Source organism: Nerophis lumbriciformis, linkage group LG07 (assembly GCF_033978685.3).
Source record: "Nerophis lumbriciformis linkage group LG07, RoL_Nlum_v2.1, whole genome shotgun sequence".
Lineage (NCBI taxonomy): Eukaryota > Metazoa > Chordata > Actinopteri > Syngnathiformes > Syngnathidae > Nerophis > Nerophis lumbriciformis.
The window spans coordinates 49,731,734-49,752,500 of NC_084554.2; the positions used below are offsets into that span (position 1 = coordinate 49,731,734).

The following is a 20,767-nucleotide window of genomic DNA, read 5'->3' on the forward strand; positions in this document are numbered from 1 at the left end:
AATTACTTTAAAAGTCTTATATAAGTCTTATAATGAAGGCAAAACATGGCTTAAGTGTCTATATTAGCCTACTATCAAAATTATTTTAAAAGCCTTATATAAGTGTTATAATGAAGGCAACACATGACGTAAGTGTCTATATTAGCTATAATAGCCTTCTATCAAAATTACCTTTAAAAGTCTTATATAACTGTTATAATGAAGGCAACACATGACGTAAGTGTCTATATTAGCCTTCTATCAAAATGACTTTAAAAGTCTTAAATAAGTGTTATAATGAAGTCAACACATGACGTAAGTGTCTACATTAGTTATACTAGCCTTCTATCAAAATTACCTTTAAAAGCCTTATATAAGTGTTATAATGAAGGCAACACATGAGGTAAGTGTCTATATTAGCTATATTAGCCTGCTATCAAAATTATTTTAAAAGTCTTATATAAGTGTTATAATGAAGGCAGCACATGACGTAAGTGTCTATATTAGCCTACTATCAAAATTACTTTAAGTCTTATAAGTGTTATAATGAAGGCAACACATGATGTAAGTGTCTATATTAGCTATAATAGCCTACCGGTACTATCAAAATGACTTTAAAAGTCTTATATAAGTGTTATAATGAAGGCAACACATGACGTAAGTGTCTATATTAGTATACTATCAAAATTACTTTAAAAGCCTTATATAAGTGTTATGATGAAGGCAACACATGATCTAAGTGTCTATATTAGCTTTAATAGCCTACTATCAGAATGACTTTAAAAGCCTTATATAAGTCTTATAATGAAGGCAACACATGACGTAAGTGTCTATATTAGCTATAATGGCCTACTATGAAAATTACTTTAAAAGTCTTATATAAGTGTTATAATGAAGGCAACACATGACGTAAGTGTCTATATTAGCTATAATAGCCTACTATCAAAATGACTTTAAAAGTCTTATATAAGTGTTATAATGAAGGCAACACATGACGTAAGTGTCTATATTAGCTATAATAGCCTTCTATCAAAATTACCTTTAAAAGTCTTATACAACTGTTATAATGAAGGCAACACATGACGCAAGTGTCTATATTGGCCTACTATCAAAATTATTTTAAAAGTCTTATATAAGTGTTATAATGAAGACAACACATGATGTAAGTGTCTCTATTAGCTATACTAGCCTACTATCAAAATGACTTTAAAAGTCTTATATAAGTGTTATAATGAAGACAATGCATGATGTAAGTGTCTATATTAGCTATATTAGCCTACTATCAAAATGAGTATGTGTCGCAGGCTGAAGCAAATCTTCATATATCTTCAATATTTATTCGACACATTTTTACAACATTAGAAACCATTAGTAAATTAGAGGTTGCTCAGAAGGTGAGATAAGTCCTGGAAATGACTGGCTTGTAATGGCCAAAGGTATAGATGTGTGTGTCACAGTTAAAGGAAACGGCAGGCTGTCTTCTTTTAATGGATTTATTACAATCTTTGGCAAGCGAGGTACTGTTTGCTGTGGTCTGGAACAACAAGGCACACAAACAACTATCAGAAATGCAGCCAATATTACATACAGATAATATGTCATGAGACATGGAAAACTAAATTATATACAAAGAAGATAAGGAAATTAAATGAGCTCAAATATACCTACAAATGAGGCATAATGATGCAATATGCACATAACACTAGCCTAAATAGCATGTTAGCATGGACTAGCTTGCCTGATTAGCACTCCAACAAGTCAATAACATCAACAAAGCGCACCTTTGTGCATTCATGCACAGTATAAAACATTTGGTGGACAACATGATACAAAGGAGTGGGAGATTTTCCATGTTAACAAACTGTTGCATCACAGTGCACACTATGGTGAGTTCAAGAACTGCCAAAATTAGTAGGACAAAACGATGTTCACCAAATAGCATACACAAAAACATATTAAAGAGTGGGCTTTCTAACAATTGGGACGGTTTGTGTCGTGTTTGTCCTCAAACAAAAAACGTACAAAAAAAAAATTCCCCATCTTTTTCCATTTATAATCCTTTTTTAAAAATACTTCAGGGCGCCACTAAAGAGCCGCGGGTTGCTGACCACCGTCCTAGTGTGACGTCACATCAATGAGTTCATAAAACATATATTAATACAGCAAAAGTGTGAACTTTGTTGACTAAAAATGTCGTCTTAGTTATCGTTAACGACCTATTTTCACCCGACTAAAATAGAACGATAAGGAATCACGACAAGTGCACGTCGACGAAAACAATAAGGATATTAATTGACAATTTAGTCGACCAATGAAAACGCGACAATAAATTTGTCGTGGATGAAGTCCAATCATATTTAATTTCTTCTTCAGGTGGGCGGGACAAGTTAGGAACCCATCCAATCAATGAGGATATTAAATGACAATTTAGTTGACCAATGAAAACGCGACAACAATTTTGGCGTGGACGAAATCCAATCATATTTCATTTCTTCTTAAGGTGGGCGGGACAAGTTAAGAAGCCATCCAATCAATGAGGATATTAAATGACAATTTAGTTGACCAATGAAAACGAGACAAACATTTTGGCGTAGACGAAATCCAATCATATTTCAGTTCTTCTTTAGGTGGGCACACGTTAGAAACTATCCAATCAGAACTGCTGTCTTTGTAAGACACGGCGTTTGGATTTTTCACCGGGAAAGAAGACTGTATTGTCGGGATGTAACGATAAACCCCAATAATGACGACGGCGGCAAAACCCCCGGCGGTTAGTACCACCATTTTAAATGAAAATTATTAAAAAAAAAAAAGGGAGATAGAGAACTGCACTTTGATAAACTCACGGCGGACTGACTGGTGCCAGCTCGCTAGCTTAAATGCTAACATTAAAACAAGAGACACGCCAGGTATTTTCTTGTTATTAACAACATTAACTTCCATAAACACATTAGTTTCTGAGCAACTAATCTACCCAGTTGTGAACATTGAACCTACAAGCTGTGCTCTCTTAGAACGATTAATGACGATCGATCTCTCCTCGGTGGAAAAGAGACAGGTGTTTTTATGGTGCGTTCAAATACCGCTGAACAGAGTAGGACAGACGCGTTGCCCGCCGCAAGTGATATTTAATTAGAATATATGTTATTTTTGCGCACTTTTCATTCAGATACATCTTAAAATGCTACACTACAAACATATTTACAGTACAACAATACAGGTTTAGCTATTGAAACAGATACTAAGACTAAAACACTTAAGTGAAGCATGTAACACAATAGTGTTTTTTCTAACAGGGTGTCTTTATTTTAGTTATGTTAACATTCAACAATACCGCAATATTAATTATAACTAGTGTTGTCCCGATACCAATATTTTGGTACCGGTACTAAAGTTATTTCGATACTTTTCGGTACTTTTCTAAATGAAGGGGACCACAAAAAATGGCATTATTGGCTTTATTTTAACAAAAAAATCTTAGGGTACATTAAACATGTTTATTATTGCACTTTTGAAAATAAAATGTGAACATACTAGACAACTTGTCTTTTAGTAGTAAGTAAACAAACAAAGGCTCCTAATTAGTCTGCAGTGTTTCCCACAGGACAGGCATCTATTTGTGGTGGTGTGGTCAGGGGGCGGGGGGTGACGGCGGCAGCGGCGATGACCAAGAAGAACGCGGAGTTGGAATATAAGTACAATACTTTATGTACATATTTAGCTCATTTAAATTACCGACAGGAAGGCGAGAAACACTTTATTTCAACAGACTCTGGCGCCGTACCTGTCAAAACTCCAAAGACCGACTGCACAGTTGCGCTAACAAAATAAGAGTCTCAGAAAGCTGGCGTGCACAAGCTAGCAAGCTACGGAGTTTGCCGACAATATATTTCTTGTAAAGTGTATACAAAGGAGTACAGAAGCTGGACAAATAAGATGCCAAAAACCAACCACTTTCATGTGGTATTGGACAGAAAGGAGGACTTTTTTTCTCCTCCATTCGAAAATGCGGACGTTATCAGCACCACTGTCTGATTCCAATCAATGCAAGTCATCACAATCAGGTAATACACCAACTTATATTCTTGTCTTCATGAAAGAAAGGAATCTATATTTGTTAAACATGCTTGTATTATCTTTAAACACCTTTAACTTGTTAACAATATTAACTATATGTGTTAAACATGCTTGTATTGTCATTAAACACCTTTAAGTTGTTAACAATATTAACTATATGTATTAAACATACTTGTATTATCATTAAACACCTTTAATTTATTAACAATATTAACTATATGTGTTAAACATGCTTGCATTATCATTAAACACCTTTAACTTGTTAACAAAAACATATATTTCATAAATAAGTAAATATAAATTATACATATGAATGAGGTAGATCCCCACGACTTGATCAATTGAAAAGTAGCTCGCCTGCAGAAAAAGTGTGAGCACCCCTGAGTTACACCCATCTGAACAGGTCAGCCACCTGTTTAAAGCCCGATCACAGTTGAAATCTTGAAATGAAGGGCCTTTAATGGCCAAAACATTAACCTGGACAACATTTTAACAGCTGGTTGGCTCAGATTTTATTATTTTCATTGCATTCACATGCTGCAGTGGACAGTGGACAATTTAGCTTCATTATTAATGCAGTATCTGAAGCACCGTCTCCACGTGTGTTTATTGACAACAGGGTTATAACCTGGACACGTTAGCTCGTCGGTATTGTAACACGTGACGTGACAACAGCGGCGGTGTTAATGAAGCAGCGTCAGGCTGCTCACCGTCAGTGAAACGCTCGGTGAAATCGCGGATTAACGTTAAATATATGACGAGCCGCGAGCGATGCAGCTATAACTTATCTACCTACAACCTATATTACCCTCGTATTTTGATCCGGTCGGTCCGTTCTTTTACTCCGCCGTCTTCTTCTTCTTCTTCTTCTTCTTCTTCTGGCCCACCAGGTGAATTAAGTGCTATTGGCGGAGTTACAATGCATAGTAGGCTACCGCCCCTACTGCACCGGAGTTGTAACTACAAGGTACATTCACAGACAGAGTCCCATTGCTTTTATGAGCGGTCGAGCGAGTCAAAAGCCGAAAAATCCATTTGTGGCGGACGTAATTCTTTCGTGGCGGGCCGCCACAAATAAATGAATGTGTGGGAAACACTGGTCTGCTGACGTATGCAGTAACATATTGTGTCATTTTCCATTCTATTATTTTGTCAAAAGTGGCAGAAAATGAATGATTAATCTACTTGTTAATTTACTGTTAATATCTGCTTACTTTCTCTTTTAACATGTCATATCTACACTTCTGCTAAAATGTAATAATCACTTAGTCTTCTGTTGTTTACATTAGTTTTGGATGATACCACAAATTTGGGTATCAATCCGATACCAAGTCGTTTCAGGATCATACATTGGTTATAGTCAAAGTCCTTATGTGTCCAGAGACGTATTTCCTGAGTTTATAAACATAATATAATTTTTTTTTTAAACGGCAGATGTTGTGATGCCAAAAAATATCGACAGAATCATAGTAATATCGCTCCTGTACTTGATATCATTATAGTGGATGTCAGGTGTAGTTCCACCAGTGGCGTTTGTTTACATTTTGACGCCGGTGAGCTACGGTGTGTAGTGAAGCGTGTTTAGCTGTTCCTCGTCCTGCAGTGATAATGATACTTGTAAGAAACTTACTTTATATGTTGCCATGGAGACAAGGATTAGTGATTTAGAAGTAGCTACAACACTGCCGACGGCGGCTGGACTTTAGCGGCTTGCTAGCTAGCCATGTCTTAAAGCAGCTCTTCCTGAGGGCGTTTCAGTGTTATAACTTCACCTTTATCTTTACTTTTAAAGCCAAAATACATCCATTCTCCCTTTTTCTGTCTACACACTCTGTCTACTTGTAAGTACTCCTTGTGTGTGTGTGCGCTGCCGAACATGCCCCGCTACTTTTCAGAGGCGTTATAATACCAAAAATGATTCATTAGTATCGCGGTACTATACTAATACCAGTGTACCGTACAACCCTAATTATAACCGTGATAATTTTGGTCAAAATAAGTATATAAAATTTGCATAACGCTACATCCCTACAATGTTGTTACACACCATTACCATGTTTTACCTTTGCAAGGTCGACGACAACCATGCTGCGCCATTTTCTCCGGTGAAAACACAACCAACTAAAAGAGCGCCATCTGCAGGCTAATCATCAGGACATCTACGCAACGGTAAGTAGGACTAAACTAATATTTCCAAATGACTCATACTGTACTGAATTCCTGTTACTATTAAAGAAAGTAGAGAAGGAGCAAGACTGCTTACTCCAGTGTTTTTCACTGGTGTGCCGGGGGAGATGATCTAATTTCACCTATTTGGGTTAAAAATATTTTTCGCAAACCAGTAATTATAGTCTGCAAATGATGTGTTGTTGTTGAATGTCGGTGCTGTCTAGAGCTCGGCAGAGTAACCGTGTAATACTCTTCCATATCAGGTAGCTAATTGCTTGTAGATGTGGGAAACAGCGTGCAGGTAAAAAGGTATCTAATGCTTAAACCAAAAATAAACAAAAGGTGAGTGCCCTAAAGACAGTGTTTTTCAACCTTTTTTGAGCCAAGGCACATTTTTTGCATTGAAAAAATCCGGAGGCACACCACCAACAGAAATCATAAACTCAGTTGACAGTAAAAAGTCGTTGTCGCAATTGTTGGATATGAATTTAAACCATAACCAAGCATGCATCACTATAACTCTTGTCTCAAAGTAGGTGTACTGTCACCACCTGTCACATCAGCCCCTGACTTATTTGGAGTTTTTGCTGTTTTCCTGTGTGTAGTGTTTTACTTCTTGTCTTGCGCTCCTATTTTGGTGGCTTTTTCTCTTTTTCTGGTATTTTCCTGTAGCAGTTTCATGTCTTATATTTCCCGCATCTACTTTGTTTTAGCAATCAAGAATATTTCAGTTGTTTTTATCCTTTGTGGGGACATTGTTGATAGTCATGTCATGTTCGGATGTCCATTGTGGACGCCGTCTTTGCTCCACAGTAAGTCTTTGCTGTCGTCCAGCATTCTGTTTTTGTTTACTATGTAGCCAGTTCAGTTTTACTTTCCTTCTGCATAGCCTTCCCTAAGCTTCAATGCCTTTTCTTAGCGGCATTCACCTTTTGTTTATTTTTGGTTTAAGCATAAGACACCTTTTTACCTGCCTTTACAAAGCAATTAGCTACCGGCTGCCACCTACTGATATGGAAGAGTATTACACGGTTACTCTGCCGAGCTCTGGACAGCACTGACACTCAACAACAACACATCATTTGCAGACTATAATTACTGGTTTGCAAAAAATGTTTTTAGCCCAAATATGTGAAATTAGATAATCTCCCACGGCACACCAGACTGTATCTCACTGCACACTAGTGTGCCGCGGCACAGTGGTTGAAAAACACTGCCCTAAGAAGAGGCATTGAAGCTTAGGGAATGCTATGCAGAACAAAACTAAAACTGAACTGGCTACAAAGTAAACGAAAACAGAATGCTGGACGACAGCAAAGACTTACTGTGGAGCAAAGACGGCGTCCACAATGTACATCCGAACATGACATGACAATCAACAATGTCCCCACAAAGAAGGATCAAAACAACAGAAATTATTCTTGATTGCTAAAACAAAGTAGATGCGGGAAATATCGCTCAAAGGAAGACATGAAACTGCTACAGGAAAATACCAACAAAAGAGGAAAAGCCACCAAAATAGGAGCGCAAGACAAGAAGTAAAACACTACACACAGGAAAACAGCAAAAAAACTCCAAATAAGTCAGGGTGTGATGTGACAGGTGGTGACAGTACACCTACTTTGAGACAAGAGCTATAGTGATGCATGCCTGGTTATGCTTTAAAGTCATATTCAACAATTGCGACAACGACTTTTGACTGTCAGCTGAGTTTCGTTTTTTTAATGATTCCTGCTGGTGGTGTGCCTCTGGATTTTTTCAACGCAAAAAATGTGCCTTGGCTCAAAAAAGGTTGAAAAACACTGGCTTACTCTACCAATACTTTTGTAGTACATATAGGCAAGCTTGTCCGCCAAACTAGAATAAAACTAGTTAGTTTTTTCATGTGGCCATTTTAGTCATGTATTTCTCAACATTTGAAAAAATTGCTACATTTCAGCTAAAACAACAACACACAATAAGGTCAGTGTTAATTGTATTTATTGGAATATTCATGTAGTGCAGGTCCTGATGGGAATTTAGTTTTTGACCGGGCGGTATAGCTCGGTTGGTAGAGCGGCCGTGCCAGCAACTTGAGGGTTGCAGGTTCGATCCCCGCTTCCGCCATCTTCGTCGCTGCCGTTGTGTCCTTGGGCAAGACACTTTACCCACCTGCTCCCAGTGCCGCCCACACTGGTTTGAAAATGTAACTTAGATATTGGGTTTCATAATGCAAAGCGCTTTGAGTCACTTGAGAAAAGCGCTATATAATTCACTTCACTTATACTTTATATTTGAGTCGACAAAATTGACTGTAATTTTAGTTAACTAAAATGTTGAGGAATTTAGTCGACCAAAACTAAATTAATTTACGTGATTAAAATATGACTAAAACTTAATTAAAAACTGCTGTCAACATTAACAGTAGAGCATAGGGGTGTGGGAAAAAATCGATTCGAATTCGAATGGCGATTCTCACGTTGTGCGATTCAGAATCGATTCTCATTTTTTTTTAAATAGATTTTTTTTTTAAAGTTTATTTATTTAAAAAAAAAAAAAAATATATATATATATATATATATATATATATATATTTTTTTTTTTTTTAATTAATCAATCCAACAAAACAATACACAGCAATACCATAACAATGCAATCCAATTCCAAAACCAAACCCGACCCAGCAACACTCAGAACTGCAATAAACAGAGCAATTGAGAGGAGACACAAACACCACACAGAACAAACCAAAAGTAGTGAAACAAAAATGAATATTATCAACAACAGTATCAATATTAGTTACAATTTCAACATAGTAGTGATTAAAAATCCCTCATTGACATTATCATTAGACATTTATAAAAAAAAAAGAACAATAGTGTCACAGTGGCTTACACTTGCATCGCATCTCATAAGCTTGACAACACACTGTGTCCAATATTTTCACAAAGATAAAATAAGTCATATTTTTGGTTCATTTAATAGTTAAAACAAATGTACATTATTGCAATCAGTTGATAAAACATTGTCCTTTACAATTACAAAAGCTTTTTACAAAAATCTACTACTCTGCTTGCATGTCAGCAGACTGGGGTAGATCCTGCTGAAATCCTATGTATTGAATGAATAGAGAATCATTTTTGAATCGAGAATCGTGTTGAATTGAAAAAAAAAAAAGAAAAAGATTTTGAATCGAATCGTGACCCCAAGAATCGATATTGAATCGAATCGTAGGACACCCAAAGATTCACAGCCCTAGTAAAGCGTCACATTTGCCACATTTTCTTTAAGTTACAGCTTTATTCCAAAATGGAATCAGTTAATTTTTGTCCTCAAAATTAATGACAATGTGTAAAGATTTAGTTTTGAGATTTTTGCAAATGTATTAAAAATAAAAAAAACTAATAAATCACATGTGCAAAACCAGTGAAGTTGGCACGTCAGACCACAGAACACTTTTCCACTTTGCATCAGTCCATCTTAGATGAACTCGGGTGCAGCGAAGCCGGCCGCGTTTCTGGGTGTTGTTGGTAAATGGCTTTCGCTTTGCATAGTAATGTTTTAACTTGCATTTACAGATGTAGCGAGGAACTGTAATTACTGACAGGGGTTTTCTGAAGTGTTCCTGAGCCCATGTGGTGATATCCTTTACACACTGATGTCGCTTTTTGATGCAGTACCGCCCGAGAGATCCAAGGTCACGGGCATTCAATGTTGGTTTACGGCCTTACCGCTTACATGCAGTGATTTCTCCAGATTCCCTGAACCTTTTGATGATATTACGGACCGTAGATGGTGAAATCCCTAAATTCCTTGCAATAGCTGGTTGAGAAATGTTGTTCTTAAACTGTTGGACAGTTTGCTCACGCGTTTGTTGACAAAGTGGTGACCCTCGCCCCGTCCTTGTTTGTGAATGACTGAGCATTTCTTGGAAGCTGCTTTTAGACCCAATCATGGCACCCACCTGTTCCCAATTAGCCCGTTCACCTGTGGGATGTTCCAAATAAGTGTTTGATGAGCATTCCTCAACTTTCTCAGTCTTTTTTTGCCACTTGTGCCAGCTTTTTTGAAACATGTTGCAGGCATCCAATTCCAAATGAGCTAATATTTGCAAAAAATAACAAAGTTTTCCAGTGTGAACGTTAAATATCTTGTCTTTGCAGTCTATTCAATTGAATATAAGTTGAAAAGGATTTGCAAATCATCGTATTCTGTTTTTATTTACCATTTACACAACGTGACAACTTCACTGCTTTTGGGTTTTTGTACCGGTACATAAGTATTGACAACCTTTGCCGTGAAGCTGAAAAGTGAGCTCAGGGGATTCCAGTTTCAACTGAGCATCCTTGACATGTTGCTACAGCTTCATTAGAGTCCACCTGTGCACAATTCAGTTGGTTCTTGCTGTTTTGATGATAGAGACGGTGAAAAAAAACAAAAACTTTTTTTTTTCCCGCCTTGTGGGAGACACAAATCCATGTGGACACAAAATGGAGGAGGTGTCCACCGTGCAGGAATCCTTTCGGCTCCTGCTGCTCTTTGAGCGACTGGGAGGTCAGCAATGATGGCACCAAATCAATAACCCGCTGAGATGTTCAGCATCCTTTGGTGATTGCACCGACAACTGTGCTCTCCCACGCTAAAGAAAGACAAAATGAGGACTTGACGTACCCGAGCGCTAATCACGTCCATCGACTGAAAGTGTTGTCACCAATGAAACAAACAAATACACTCACTTAACTGCAGAGAGTACCCGTCGTCTAGTACAGTGGTTCTCAAATGGGGGTACGCGTACCCCTGGGGGTACTTGAAGGTATGCCAAGGGGTATGTGAGATTTTTTTAAAATATTCTAAAAATAGCAACAATTCAAAAATCCTTCATAAATATAAATACAAAACTAGGGATGTCCGATAATGGCTTTTTGCCGATATTCCGATATTGTCCACTCTTTAATTACTGATACCGATATCAACCGATACCGATATCAACCGATATATGCAGTCGTGGAATTAACACATTATTACCGGTATGCCTAATTTGGACAACCTGGTATGGTGAAGATAAGGTACTTTTTTTTAAAATGTATAAAATAAGATAAATAAATTAAAAACATTTTTTTGATTGAAAAAGAAAGTAAAACAATATAAAAACAGTTACATAGAAACTACTAATTAATTTGACTAATTTTCATTAACTGTTAAAGGTTAGTACTATTAGTGGACCAGCAGCACGCACAATCATGTGTGCTTACGGACTGTATCCCTTGCAGACTGTATTGATATATATTGATATATAATGTAGGAACCAGAATATTAATAACAGAAAGAAACAACCCTTTTGTGTGAATGAGTGTGAATAGGGGAGTGAGGTTTTTTGGGTTGGTGCACTAATTGTAAGTGTATCTTGTGTTTTTTTATGTTGATTTAATAAAACATACTAAAAAAAACAAAAAAACGATACCGATAAAAAAAAAAAACGATACCGATAATTTCCGATATTACATTTTAACGCATTTATCGGCTGATAACATCTCTAATAAAAACCTATCTTTTTTTCCAAATAGTTCAAGAAAGACCACTACAAATGAGCAATATTTTGCACTGTTATACAATTTAATAAATCAGAAACTGATGACAAAGTGCTGTATTTGACTTCTTTATCTCTTTTTTTCAACCAAAAATGCTTTGCTCTGATTAGGGGGTACTTGAATTAAAAAAAAATTCACAGGGGGTACATCACTGAAAAGAGGTTGAGAACCACTGGTCTAGTAGATGGGAAGCTTTAATAGAGTACATTTTTAGAATAGAATATTGACTGAATAATAGATTACATTTTTAGAATAGAATTCTATTTTTCTCTTCGATCATGATTATTGACTGAATAATAGATTACATTTCAAAACGACGGTAAAAATATTTACCGTATTTTCCGCACTATAAGGCGCACCTAAAAACCTCAAATTTTCTCAAAAGCTAACAGTGCGCCTTATAATCCGGTGCGCCCTATATATGGATCAATATTGAGCCACAACAGGTCTCGCAACTACGGGATGCATAACGTAACCCCAGCCTCTACTGTAGCGTCTATTCTGTGCGCCTTATAATGTGTCGCACCTTATAATGCAGAGCGCCTTATATATGAACACAGTTTTAAAATAGGCCATTCATTAAAGGTGCGCCTTATAATCCGGTGCGCCTTATAGTGCGGAAAATACGGTACATGTTAAGTAAAAAGTATACAAAGTGTTAAACATGCAGAAGTGGTCGTATGAAGTAAGCTCTGCTTCTTCCTACTCCTTTTCCAATATGTGATGTTTCTCCCTGTTGATGAATAAACCTTATTGTACTTTATTATTATACTAAGGGCTGGGCGATATGGCCTTTTTTTAATATCTCGATATTTTTAGGCCATGTCACGATACACGATATATATCTCCATATTTTGCCTTAACCTTGAATGAACACTTGATGCATATAATCACAGCAGTATGATGATTCTATGTGTCTACATTAAAACATTCTTCTTCACACTGCATTAATATATGCTACTTTTAAACGTTCATGCAGAGAGGGAAATCACAACTAAGTCAATTGACCAAAAGTGTATTTATTAAACAGTTATTAAGCAGTGGCACAAACGTTCATGTCGTTTCCAAAACCGAAAGTGCAAGATTGTCAGAGACATTTTAAAACAAGCTATGAGTGCACTTTTGTGCATGATGTCACTAAGATGACATATCAAAACAACACAAAATTGTACAGAACGCCACTACAATAGTTTAAAACAAATAAAGTGCACTTTTGTGCATGATGTCACATAATATTTCAATAAGTCATCCATCCATCCATCCATCCATCTTCTTCCGCTTATCCGAGGTCGGGTCGCGGGGGCAGCAGCCTAAGCAGGGAAGCCCAGACTTCCCTCTCCCCAGCCACTTCGTCCAGCTCCTCCCGGGGGATCCCGAGGCGTTCCCAGGCCAGCCGGGAGACATAGTCTTCCCAGCGTGTCCTGGGTCTTCCCCGTGGCCTCCTACCGGTCGGACGTGCCCTAAACACCTCCCGAGGGAGGCGATCGGGTGGCATCCTGACCAGATGCCCGAACCACCTCATCTGGCTCCTCTCGATGTGGAGGAGCAGCGGCTTTACTTTGAGCTCCCCCCGGATGACAGAGCTTCTCACCCTATCTCTAAGGGAGAGCCCTGCCACCCGGCGGAGGAAACTCATTTCGGCCGCTTGTACCCGTGATCTTGTCCTTTCGGTCATAACCCAAAGCTCATGACCATAGGTAAGGATGGGAACGTAGATCGACCGGTAAATTGAGAGCTTTGCCTTCCGGCTCAGCTCCTTCTTCACCACAACGGATCGATACAGCGTCCGCATTACTGAAGATGCCGCACCGATCCGCCTGTCGATCTCACGATCTCATGATCCACTCTTCCCTCACTCGTGAACAAGACTCCGACAATAAGTGTCAAATAAAAATGAGCTGCATAATAGGAAATCAAATAGTGTATGTCCTTCGCTGTGTGGTAAGTTCCTGCGGACATAATCTCCTTCTGTTCTTGACTGTTTTTTTCATACGGTGTTGATGTGGAAATGGTTGCCTCGGCATTTTGTGGGTGTGGCACCGAACGGAGATGTTGACATGCGGAGTTTCAAGCACTCTTCATTCTCTTGCAGGCAACTTTTCAAATGACGCTACATATTAGCAGTTATGCTACTTTTTGTATTAACGCTTTTGCCCCACACTTGACATATTACGGTTGTCTGTTCGACATCTTTCCGCTTGAAGCCAAACCACCGCCAGACGATGGACCCCCTGCTGTTTTTCTTGGGAATTAATTGTTCCTTCATTTGTTACCAGATTCGCACCTTCTTTCTCGCGCATTGCCACTCGCACCACAGCTAACGTTACCCATGCCACTACCTCTCTCCTCCGCAAGGGCGTATATGTATGTGACGTATGTAAGAAGGTGCGCTTGTTTTATGTCTCTGTGAGAAGGAGAGACAAGAAAGAGTGAGAAGAGCCTGTAGTGTAATGCCCGCAGCTAAAAGCAACTGCGTGAGAATATCACGATATAGTCATTTTCTATATCGCACAGAGACAAACCCGCGATATATCGAGTATATCGATATATCGCCCAGCCCTACTTTGAAGCAAACACTGTCATTAGCTAACAACACACAAAGCTAACACGTGTGATACGTGCGAGCGTAACGATGTCATTCCTTGCCAAATTCTCCTCTGGCCTCTCCTATCTCTCCTGCTCTGCTTCTGCTTTTCGTCTTGTCTTTACGAACAAATTCGAAAGACGAAGGCAGTCGTTCAAGGAGCCCAAAGAATGCCGGTCATGATGGATGGGTTGGGCAGAGCTGTGAACACTCAATACTTTGGTGAAGTTAATCGGAAATTGACCAACATCTCGGAGAAGCTTTTCACAATGCAAGACGAACTTATGATCAATTTAAGACTCAGAATGGACAACTAGATCAGACAAACCATCGGAATGTGTTTGCTCGCCTAACAAAAACAATCCTTATCTACAATTCGCCTCCCTCTGCGACGGCTTTGTGCTGTAAACACCCCAGCGAGACCAGTGCAGTGGAAAAGGCCCTGAAATACCCCCTCCCCATTCTTCAAAGACACCTGGGATGTTGACTCTGTTCCTGAGAACGCCGAGTGGAGCGACCTCCAGGCTTATGGACCATACACGCACCCGTGGACTACTACAAAACCCAAAAGCAGTGAAGTTGTCACGTTGTGTAATTCGTAAATAAAAACAGAATACAATCATTTTGCAAATCCTTTTCAACTTATATTCAATTGAATAGACTGCAAAGACAAGATATTTAATGTTTGAACTGAGAAACTTCATTTGTTTTGGTGAAAATAATCATTAACTTAGAATTTAATGGCAGCAACACATTGCAAAAAAGTTGTCACAGAGCCACTGTGTTACATGGCCTTTCCTTTTAACAACACTCAGTAAACGCTTGGGAACTGAGGAGACACATTTTTGAAGTGGAATTCTTTCCCATTCTTGCTTGATGTACAGCTTAAGTTGTTCAAAGTTAAAGTTAAAGTACCAATGATTGTCACACACACACGAGGTGTGGTGAAATTATTCTCTGCATTTGACCCATCACCCTTGATCACACCCTGGGAGGTGAGGGGAGCAGTGAGCAGCAGCAGTGGCCGCGCCCGGGAATAATTTTGGGTGATTTAACCCCCAATTCCGACCCTTGATGATGAGTGCTAAGCAGGGAGGTAATGGGTCCCATTTTTATAGTTTTTGGTATGACTCGGCCAGGGTTTGAACTCACGACCTCCCGATCTCAGGAAGAACACTTTAACCACTAGGCCACTGAGTAGGTAGTCCGGTGTCTCCGTTGTGGTATTTTAGGCTTCATAATGCGTCACACGTTTTCAATGGAAGACAGGTCTGGACTACAGGCAGGCCAGTGTAGTACCCGCACTCTTTTGCTTTGAAGTCACGCTGTTGTAACACGTGGCTTGGCATTGTCTTGCTGAAATAAGCAGGGGTGTCCATGACAACGTTGCTTGGATGGCAACATATGTTGCTCCAAAACCTGTATGTACCGTTCAGCATTAATGGTGCCTTCACAGATGTGTAAGTTACCCATGCCTTGGGCACTAATACACCCCCCCACCCACCCACCCAATTAAGGCCACAGTTGAAGTTTTAGGGTACACTGATGGTGTCCCAAGTGGTCTTTGTGGACCTTAGGCAGACCTGTCCAAAGATAAGAGTGGGTGGATAAAGAAGATCCACAAGGCCTGAGGGGAGTCGTCCTTCTAGTGCTGCTCACATTTCTCTCTACAAGTTATGGACACAATATTCGAAGATGCGTCACGCTGCAGAGGTGCATGATGCATCCTTTAATCATTCTGTTTTCTTCTTCTTCTTTTGTCCGCCTCACACTCTCTCGCTCAATTGGACGTCTCCATCCTCTCTTCCCACGGTATCGCTGCTCTGATTGCATCGTCGTCTTCCCTGCATAGCAAACACCACTCGAGTGCAGCGGAGCAACAACACGGACACAAGGACTTTACGTCTTGTTTTATTTGAAATAACATGCTAACTATCCATTCACATCCAGATTCTCACTCATCCTGATTCTACAAACCACGTTTCCATATGAGTTGGGAAATTGTGTTAGATGTAAATATAAACGGAATACAATGATTTGCAAATCCTTTTCAACCCATATTCAATTGAATGCACTACAAAGACAAGATATTTGATGTTCAAACTCATAAACTTTATTTTTTTTTGCAAATAATAATTAACTTAGAATTTCATGGCTGCAACACGTGCCAAAGTAGTTGGGAAAGGGCATGTTCACCACTGTGTTACATGGCCTTTCCTTTTAACAACACTCAATAAACGTTTGGGAACTGAGGAGACACATTTTTTAAGCTTCTCAGGTGGAATTCTTTCCCATTCTTGCTTGATGTACAGCTTAAGTTGTTCAACAGTCCGGGGGTCTCCGTTGTGCTATTTTAGGCTTCATAATGCGCCACACATTTTCAATGGGAGACAGGTCTGGACTACAGGCAGGCCAGTCTAGTACCCGCACTCTTTTACTATGAAGCCACGTTGATGTAACACGTGGCTTGGCATTGTCTTGCTGAAATAAGCAGGGGCGACCATGGTAACGTTGCTTGGATGGCAACATATGTTGCTCCAAAACCCTTATGTACCTTTCAGCATTAATGGCGCCTTCACAGATGTGTAGGTTACCCATGTCTTGGGCACTAATACACCCCCATACCATCACAGGTGCTGGCTTTTCAACTTTGCGCCTATAACAATCCGGATGGTTCTTTTCCTCTTTGGTCCGGAGGACACGACGTCCACAGTTTCCAAAAACAATTTTAAATGTGGACTCGTCAGACCACAGAACACTTTTCCACTTTGTATCAGTCCATCTTAGATGAGCTCAGGCCCAGCGAAGCCGACGGCGTTTCTGGGTGTTGTTGATAAACGGTTTTCGCCTCGTATAGGAGAGTTTTAACTTGCACTTACAGATGTAGCGACCAACTGTAGTTACTGACAGTGGGTTTCTGAAGTGTTCCTGAGCCCATGTGGTGATATCCTTTACACACTGATGTCGCTTGTTGATGCAGTACAGCCTGAGGGATTGAAGGTCACAGGCTTAGCTGCTTACGTACAGTGATTTCTACAGATTCTCTGAACCCTTTGATGATATTATGGACCGTAGATGGTGAAATCTAAATTCCTTGCAATAGCTGGTTGAGAAAGGTTTTTTTTAAACAATTTGCTCACGCATTTGTTGACAAAGTGGTGACCCTCGCCCCATCCTTGTTTGTGAATGACTGAGCATTTCATGGAAGCTGCTTTTATACCCAATCATGGCACCCACCTGTTCCCAATTTGCCTGTTCACCTGTGGGATGTTCCGAATAAGTGTTCCTCAACTTTATCAGTATTTATTGCCACCTTTCCCAACTTCTTTGTCACGTGTTGCTGGCATCAAATTCTAAAGTTAATGATTACTTGCAACAAAAAAAAGTCTATCAGTTTGAACATCAAATATGTTGTCTTGGTAGCATATTCAATTGAATATGGGTTGAAAAGGATTTGCAAATCATTGTATTCCGTTTATATTTACATCTAACACAATTTCCCAACTCATATGGAAGCGGGGTTTGTTAATCCATTCATCCTTGTCAAAAATTTCAAAACAATATATGTGTAACAATTTTTATTTGAATTTGTTTTTGAAACATTTTTAGGCCATCTCTGAGCAACCAGAAGGAGTTTTTCTAACCTGTAACCTGTCCTGAAAAAGGTTTTATTATAGTTATTACATCATAATATAACTCAAGAATCGGTTCTGAATCGAATCTGAATCGAATCAAGTGCCAAAAGATTTACACTACTATTTTTTTTTGTTCTTATCACTTAATTTGAAACAACTGTTCTAGCGTGCATCCAGAAAGTATTCACAGCGCTCCACTCTTCCCACATGTTATGTTTCAGCCTTATTCCAAAATGTTCGTCCTCAAAATTCTACACACAATACCCCATAATGACGATGTGAACATTTTTTTTCAGGAGTTTTGCAAGTGTATTAAAAATAAAAAACGAATAAATCACATGTAAATCATTACTCATAACTCGTTACTCGCAACTCTGAACTCATACTCATACTCATTACTCATAACTTCTCATGTTCAACACCCATTAAAAATAAAAAACGAATAAATCACATGTAAATCATTACTCATAACTCGTTACTCGCAACTCTGAACTCATACTCATACTCATTACTCATAACTTCTCATGTTCATCACCCAAAGAAGCAGAGGGACAATTCTTTCATCACTTTCAAAAATCCATTTAAACACAATATATGTATTTTTTTAATTATTTGAATTTGTTTTTGAAACATTTTTAGTAACATTTTAAGTATTCACAGCGCTTCACTCTTTCCACATGTTGTGTTTCGGCCTCATTCCAAAATGTTTGTCCTCAAAATTCTACACACAATACCCCACCATGACAATGTGAAAAAGTTTTTCCAGGAGTTCTGCAAATGTATTAAAAATAAAAAACTAATAAATCACATGTAAATCATTACTCGTAACTTATCATGTTCATCACTCAAAGAAGCAGAGGGAAAATTCATTTATCATTTTAAAAATCCATTTAAAAACATCATATATATATATATATATATATATATATATATATATATATATATATATATATATATATATATATATATATATATATATATAACAATTTTTATTAGAATTAAAAAAAAAACATTTATAGGCCATCTCTAAGCAACCAGAAAGAGCTTTTCTAACCTGTAACCTGTTCCGAAAAAGTTTTCATTATAATTATTACATCAAATATTACTCAAGGATCGTGTTGAATCAAGAATCGATTCTGAATCGAATCAGAAACGAATCATCAAGTGCCCAAAGATTCACACCCCTCCTATTTTTTGTTATTATCACTTGGTTTGAAACCACTGTTCTAGTGTGCATCCAGTATTTTTTCCACATGTAATGTTTCAGCCTTATTCCAAAAATTCAACAGACAATACCCCATAATGACAGTGTGAAAAAGGAGTTTTACAAATGTATTGAAAATAAAAAAAACTACTAAATCACATGTAAATCATTACTCATAACTTGTTACTCGTAACTCATACCCATTATTCATAACTTCTCATGTTCATCACCCAAAGAAGCAGAGGGACAATTCAATTCATTCATTTTCAAAAATCCATTTAAAAGCAACAATTTAATTACTTGAATTTGTTTTTGAAACATTTTAAGTAGGGATGTCCGATAATGGCTTTTTTGCCGATATCCGATATTCCGATATTGTCCAACTCTTTAATTACCGATACCGATATCAACCGATACCGATATATACAGTCGTGGAATTAACACATTATTATGCCTAATTTGGACAACCAAGTATGGTGAAGATAAGGTCCTTTTAAAAAAAAAAAAATTAAATAAGATAAATAAATTAAAAACATTTTCTTGAATAAGAAAGAAAGTAAAACAATATAAAAACAGTTACATAGAAACTAGTAATTAATGAAAATGAGTCAAATGAACTGTTAAAGGGGAACATTATCACAATTTCAGAAGGGTTAAAACCATTAAAAATCAGTTCCCAGTGGCTTATTTTATTTTTCGAAGTTTTTTTCTAGATTTTACCCATCACGCAATATCCCTAAAAAAAAAAGCTTCAAAGTGCCTGATTTTAACCATCGTTATATACACCCGTCCATTTTCCTGTGACGTCACATAGTGATGCCAATACAAACAAACATGGCGGATAGAACAGCAAGGTAGCGACATTAGCTCGGATTCAGACTCGGATTTCAGCGGCTTAAGCGAAACTGAAGAAGAAACTGAAGCTATTGAGCCATATCGGTTTGAACCGTATGCAAGCGAAACCGACGAAAACGACACGACAGCCAGCGACACGGGAGAAAGCGAGGACGAATTTGGCGATCGCCTTCTAACCAACGATTGGTATGTGTTTGTTTTTAAGTGTTGTAATGTTTTTAAGCTAAATTATTGGTAAACACAGTTTATGTATAATAATTTACGTAAAACCGCGAGTAATGAATAACGTTTTCATCAATTAATATATTCTGTAGACATACCCTCATCCGCTCTCTTTTCCTGAAAGCTGATCTGTCCAGTTTTGGAGTTGATGTCAGCAGGCCAGGGAAGCTAGGGTCGATATTCTTCTCTTGATCATCTTCGGTGGCATAAGGGACGGTAGAAGCGGTGTGAGCCAAGACATCCAGGGGGTTTAGCTCGCTCGTCTGCGGGAACAAACTGCATACTGCCATTGCTTGCCGTGCTTCCGAGGTCCTTTGTCCCTGAATAGCTCACACACTCCGGCAGATTCAATGGGGGTCTGGCGGCAGATTTCTTTGACTTTATCGTTGGAAATGCATCTGCTTTGAGTGTCGCAGGATATCCACACATTCTTGCCATCTCTGTCGTAGCATAGCTTTCGTCGGTAAAGTGTGCG

General features: G+C 38.4%; 1 protein-coding gene across 1 annotated transcript in view; it reads left to right on the top strand.

Moving 5' to 3' along the window:
• The first annotated feature begins 2,623 nt into the window (after window positions 1-2,623).
• Window positions 2,624-20,767, top strand: part of vipr1b (vasoactive intestinal peptide receptor 1b) — a 72,931-nt gene continuing 54,787 nt past the window's right edge. Inside the window, exons 1-2 of the mRNA XM_061964923.2 lie at window positions 2,624-2,749; window positions 6,129-6,225. The gene's annotated coding sequence lies outside the window, so the exon portion shown is untranslated. The remainder of the gene's footprint in view (window positions 2,750-6,128; window positions 6,226-20,767) is intronic.